Here is a 7,046-nt window from a genome sequence, read left to right as displayed (position 1 = left end):
TTAGCTCCTGAATATATCAAAATACACTAGTCCATGAATCTGTTTTCTCTCCCTCGTATAAACAAGAGGCTGAGCATAAAGTCTAATTTAAAGTCTTCTAACCAGTCGTTTGCATGTTCAAATACTCAATGTACACAATGTAAGTATGGCAAACATGTTCTTTCGAACAAGACCCAGGGAACTTAATCCAACACATAGAAATGTAAGTGCCACTAGCCATGAAACCTGTGTAGTTAGTCAAACTAGAGAATTCAAGAACTGTGGATGTTTTGTAATTAGCTTTGTTTTCTGAGAGAGGGGACTGTAACATGTACAAGGGAAGGCAACTGCAGACTAATATCCACATATAATTACTATCCACATAAATTATTTAGCAGTAAAATATGTTCCCAGTAGTTTCTCAGGTCATTTAAAGCAAATTAATGAAGCGGATGTAACAAAGAAAATAATAAACCAAGTTAAGCTGACACACTGGCAACAAGAAGACTCTCATCCATTTGATACACAGCCATTGTTTTGTGACTAAAGCAAGACCGAGACAGAGTAATAAATATGTGCATTATTATAACAGTAGAAAAACTTTCTTACTTCCATGCTCAATCTTTTTCCCTTTATTACTTTGATTTTCTTCTGCTGCTAATGTAGTTTATCTTTCAGATCAATTGAGCTACAGTTCCCTGTTATGATATGACTTGCTCCCAGACACTGAGCTTGTAGGTGACCTGGAATTTCTTGAGTGAAATAGCAGATTTATCTCTGCAACATTCAGAGACTGTACATGTTGTTAAGCTGGAGGCAAAGGAGAACTTCTAGAATAAATTTCATCGCAGACTATGGCATTATGAACAGATCTATGCATGCTTAAGTTGCTTGAAGCCGTTTTAAGATTTTGGCTAGCAGGCAGATGTAAACCGCAGAAGGTGATAAATGCTTTCCTTTCATCGGCTCTAAGTTGACTGCCCTTTAAGGCCACCAGGAAGCCAGGTCTGAAGACAGAACATTATTCAGTCTCAGGAAATGATGAAGAGCTGCATTTCTAGTCGCCATCTGGTGGTTTCCAGTACAATGGCAAGTAATTTGGGAAAGAATCTCTGAGTGGCAGTTGTGATGTCATGAGATTATTTTTAAGGAACCAAGTGCAATAAAAATAGATGTGAGCATTTCACTAGGACCCCAAGATGGTGTGTGTCACTAGATATGTAAGAATAGGAACCACTAACTGATCCTAAAATTTATTTTTGAATGTATGCATTACAAAGACTTTGCTCTAACTGAGAATTTCTCTCCTTGTTCACTCTTTAAGTACTTGGTAGCAATAGACAAATGACAGCATATCCACTGCTGTCTGAGAGAACAGAGTTTTCTGACAAGCCCTACTTTGGTGATCACTTTGAAGTATTTTTCCACATATTGCTTCAAATTTTTTTTTTTGCTCCATTTTATAGAACTCTTTTTCTGATTTTTTTAAGTGTTGGCATGAGCGCTTAAGATCAGTTCTCTTACATTTGCATTTACTTGAGTGAATAATAGTGCACAGTATTTTACAGCCCTTCATCTCTTGTCAGGTAGTGCCTTGAAAGCAGAAAGGACTTTATATGGAGATTACCTTCTCTGTTGGTGTTGAATAGGACAGCCACATTGCTAGTCTTGTAGAGCATGATGAAGCCAAATGGCCGTTGAAAAGCCTCTTTTCATAAGGCAGATTGTTAGGCTGAATTATGCAATGAAAAAATCCAAAGCATAATCACCAGTTGAATTTTTTACTGGACTTTCCATCCTTCAGGAAAGATTGAGATCTTGGTATTGAAGAAAGTGGTTCATCACCAGTCAGTAACTAGAGGAAGAGGCTGGTGAGCCATAGCTACATTATTGATTTACAGTCAATGTGAGTAGAATAGGCCTTCTTCATCTAGAAGAGAGGTTGTGGGAAACCTGGAGGGGAGGTAAGGGACTAACCATCAAGGTTAGAGATTTGGAGTAACAGTAAGATAGATGTGATAGGACTGTGTGGGATAACACACACTAAATTGGGAGAGTTTAGATAAAGTCTGAATTCAAGGCAAAAGTTAAGCAGTGGGATAATAATAAAAATAAGATGCTAAACCACATTTAACCAGTCCTGGATAGGGAGTAGCAGCAACCACAGAGAAAGCAAAACCACCCAACTGCAACCTGCCAAAGAGTATAGTTTGTTCAGATATTGCCAGTTATGATTTTAGACTGAAAACCCATTTTTGGACACATTGTTCTACCTTGCAGGTATTGGTACTCTTATACAGCAAAGAAGACTGTGAGTGAGCACAGTACCTGAATGTGAGAATGAGGGGAGTTTTATGGCATTTTGGGGGTGAATTTGGTTATTTGTAGTTAAACAGCTCAGTTTATTGTCCAAATATTTTTGCATATAATTTCTACAAGATTTTATCAGTGTAAGAAGTGGAGCAAATAGAAAAAAACTACATACACATAATAGAACTGTGTATCTCTTTCTCGACATCTGTTATCACAAATAACAAGAAGCTTTTGAAAACATAAATATTTACAATATAACAGAAATTTATATTTGTATAGTGTCAATATACAACAGGCTTGATATGGTTTCAGTAGAATAAAGGCATATTATTTAATGATTTTTCTGCTTGCTCCTTTTGCATCCTAGCACACTTTTCCCTTGAAATAATTTTCAGTCATAATTTATTGAGAGTTCTAATAATCTTTTGCTCTTTCACACTGATTCTAACAGGGTTCTGACCTGAATTCTCATGTGTTCCACATCATTTCCTTCTGGAGATTACCAGGCCAAGCTGAAGAGTAAATGAGTTGTAAGGTCAAGAGTTTCTCACTGTGAGACAACTGCTGAATTCCTGGTAGCTATGATTGCATCTTTCTATTACACCTTAATCACTATTTGACAAATTTCAAACAGAGATTGATAAATTAATGTGACTTATATTAATTAAGGCAATATGTTGCTTCACTACATGAATATTAAAAATACACAGATCCTGAAAGCAGTAAATATATCTTAAACGGATGGTAATATGATGGAGTTTTAATTGTGGATGGCTTAGAAAGATACAATCTCTTATCAGATATTATATATTATTATATATATTATCAGATATAATATTTCTGATTCAAGAGTGGGTACATAAAAGAAAAATAGATTTGAAATTGATATTGTTAGTTTATAATATTTCTGATTCAAGAGTGGGTACATAAAAGAAAAATAGATTTGAAATTGATATTGTTAGTTTTTTTGTTTGTTTGTTTTTTAATCTCCAAATAGGCTTTCTAGCCTTTAGAAAAAAAAATTTAAAAATCACGGAGGGGAATTTAACGATTTCAAAAATTTTACTATAAAATGTATTTAAAAAGAAATTACTCCTGTTCTTTTTACTTATTTATTACACTACTAACAGTTGAATGTAGTCAATGTGAATAGGTATGTTCTCTCCAGAACATTTGTGCTGAACAGTCTAGGAACCAAAGAATCAGATTTGTAACTCTCTCCTACACACATTATTTCTGGTATTTCTACTAACCTGAATCAATGATATCACCTTTTTAGTAGCAGAATCTATCCTAAAATCAGTAGTAGAGTTTTGTCTCACTACACTTCTTTTTGTTGGCTTGAACCATTCTTTGTACATAAGGAAACACCCAGACCAATACATTTCAACCTGCAGAGCTTCAGTGATGTTATGTGAAGACACACGAAGTTATACAGCAGTGGGAAAGACAGGGAAAAGTCTAATATTTGCAGGCCACTCTGAAAGATTAGATATTCATCTAACATTCAGATTTGGCAGTAAAAACAGAACAAGGCTCTGACTGTGGCTCTGTAACATTAGGAGGGGAGTATAATTACTCTTTCATCACTCACTATAGGAAATGTACCTTAAAATACTTGCATGTTCATTTGCCAGTCAACGCTATGCTTTATATTAAGGGCTGAAGTCTCAATTGATTCAGTTTTTCAAATCGCATGATCAGACAGGAAAATTTTTGTTGTTTCCATCTTGTAGATACAGAAGGTTAAATATAATCCCCATCCAAATTCCCATGGCCTTATGCAGGAATAGAAGGGATGTGTTGTCTGGTAGCCCTTCCTTTTCCAAGCAGGATAAACACTACATTTTCTAGAGATTAATGGAAAGCAACCACTTTAATGAAAGCTACTTTTTCTTTAATAAGTGAAGTTCATTCAAAGCACAGGACAATAAGCAGATCTTAGTTTATAACATTACTGAAGCAAATAGCTATAAATATTAATTTCTAAGGTAAAATTTTGTTGAGTTTAAATCAAGACAAACAAGTGATGTCCTTAATGCTGTCAGACTTGAAAATCCAATGAACTGGTGAAATAGTTCCTCTGACAATATACACTATAATATCAATTTTCATTCAAGCCTTCTGTAATCCATGTTTGCTTTAGAGATTATAGAGATAGTTGATATGGGAATCAAACCCCAGGTATAGGTCAGATGATGATTTAAGTTGCTAAACCTTTGTATCTCTCTATCAAATCGTTCAGGAATATGTGAACTCAAACATCTATAGGTTCTAGTAGAGCAGCTGAAAATTAATCCTTAAAATATGTGCACCTAAAATTGACTTTCATATTAATGTAGAAGTGGAGTTTGTGTGTAGATATGAATATGATTTCAGTCATTAGAATTTACGGAACATCCCACTTAGAATAAATCTGGAAATCGAGAATGTAGGGTATAGTTGGAGGAAGTTAGTTATTGAAATGATATACATGTTTCAAAATTACTAAAATGTGTTGATGAGACAAAGGATAGGGGAGGGATATAGAGGAAGAGAAAAATAGGGTGTCTAATTCAAAGGCAGATGACTAATACAATGTCCTCCATTCCAAAAGTAAAAATATATGGGATTATTTTAGGATTTGCAAATAAGGACCAACAAATAGACATGTGCTATGGTGCCTATTATCTAAGATAAAAGCTCCATTCACATTCTCACCTTGGATTCAAACCAAACTTAAAATACTTTCTTCATATCTCAAGAAAGGTCAAAATGATGAAACCCAAAGCATTTCTCCTAACTGTATTTTGATGCTAGATATATTTTTTCCTAGATTCTGCATATGTTTATCGGTCAAATTGAATTTTCATGTCTGTTTCATAAAAGATTTCATGTCTAGCATAGTATGAAGTGAAATCTTACTGAGAGGGATTCAGGACTGCAGTGGTTGGAGCAGTTTGGTATCTCACTGTTTGTTACTCTGGAATATGCTTAAACTGCATATGTAACTTGGATCAGAGCTCTAGGAATTTCCCTGCTGAAATAGCCTTCCAAACATAGGTCTCCTTGACACAGGAAATGCAGAGAGAAAACCAGTTGAAGGTATTTACAGAGGGATTAACAAATATCTGATAAATGCTATTAGTGCTTCTGCTGAAAAGTGACTCTGTGTTTGCCATGTTTGCTGTCTTAGGTGGCTCAGCTAACAAACTGCTGAGAGATTCTGCAGTCAGTGAAGGATGAATAGTCATTCAGAGGAAGCTGGAAAGGAGGAAGTTGAGAGGCTAAGAGGAGGATTTTGGGGTTTCACATTACACTGTTTACTCAGAGAGTACTAATAATTCTGTATTCAGTGCTGTCAGCTCCTTTAGTAAAGTGTTAAACCTCATTGCCAAGTGCATACCACAAAGACTAGTTTTCTACTCTGTGATAAAAAAAATGCTTTTAAACTCTACAGAAACTGTGTTTACTTTTTAAAACATGATCAGTCAAGGTAACAACTTGTGATGGGGAGGGCTGAGTAGTGGTGAAGTATTGGAGAAATCCTGTTTTTCAAAAGACAGTATAGGTAGTAACACCGGAATCCTAGAAAATAGGAAGGAGGACTGGCCCAAAAACACTAATATTAGACTGATTTTTGTATGGCAGGAATGGAATCATATAATACTAAAATATCAACATTCTCTGTAGGTGTGAGGTAGGTGATGCCTTCCTGGGCTGAATTTGAGACAAGGATGAAAAGTGCTCATGACCTGTTCTAGTTTCTTAACAATGCAAACAGAAAGTTTGTGAAGGACTGAACCTAGACACAACACATCTTTTCAGTTTCCCCACTTGTGAATACTGCAGCCAGCATGGAGTCCACATTGCGCATGTAAAAATAATATTTCAACAAAGTCAGCATTTGGACAACTGAATGTAGTCTGAGTCCTGATGTAGTTTGGAAAGAGGTGCTAGTGCTATGATGGTTGTACTATAAGACACAATAACTTTTCCCTGTATAAGATGCACAATAGAAACATTCTTAAATTCTTAAGTTACTTTTCCTTTTTCCAGATGATAGAGTGCTGCACTGTGTTGTTATCAATGCACAAAGACTGAAATTGCATTGGCTTGTTTTTGCTCCTGTATTTCATACTGCTGTCTAAATTGCTTTCCACTATCTCTCCTGTCTTGACTGTCTAGATTTCTTTCTGCTTGGAAAATTTATGGTTCATGTTATTTTGTCCCCATCTAATTGTATTACCCTTAATTCTTTTTTTTTTTTTTCTCTTTTTCCATTGTGTCTTGTTCACATTTCTAAATCTTTTACACTTTTTTTTTTCCCCTACAGTCTCATCCTTTTCAGTTCTTTCTTCCTGTCATAGGTTTATGTGGCGGAGAGAGGTAGAAAATTCTTCTGCAAAACTACTGAGGATCAATATTTGAATTAATTTATTAATTAGTTCTTTAGAATAAATGGGAGTATGCATCTCTATGGAGAACAGATTGTGGAAAAAAATCTGGGAATGAACAATCCTAGAGCTGCTTCAGTACTTCCGAAAATGTTACTTATAGGAAAGTAGATCTGGGAGGGGAAAAGCAAAGTGTAAGAAATGGAAGAAACTTATTGATGTGATTTATTGAGAAGACACAAAGAATTTGAACATGGAGGATGTCCAGAATTTATTTACTTTATGTTAAGTAAATGCAAATTTTACAGAGTTTATATTTCAGATAAAAAATAATAAACTGTCAAAGGATAAATAGTGAATGAAGAATAAACAACTCAC

Source organism: Chiroxiphia lanceolata, chromosome 1 (assembly GCF_009829145.1).
Source record: "Chiroxiphia lanceolata isolate bChiLan1 chromosome 1, bChiLan1.pri, whole genome shotgun sequence".
Lineage (NCBI taxonomy): Eukaryota > Metazoa > Chordata > Aves > Passeriformes > Pipridae > Chiroxiphia > Chiroxiphia lanceolata.
The sequence above is the reverse complement of the archived record's forward strand: the minus strand, read 5'-3'. Positions refer to the sequence as shown.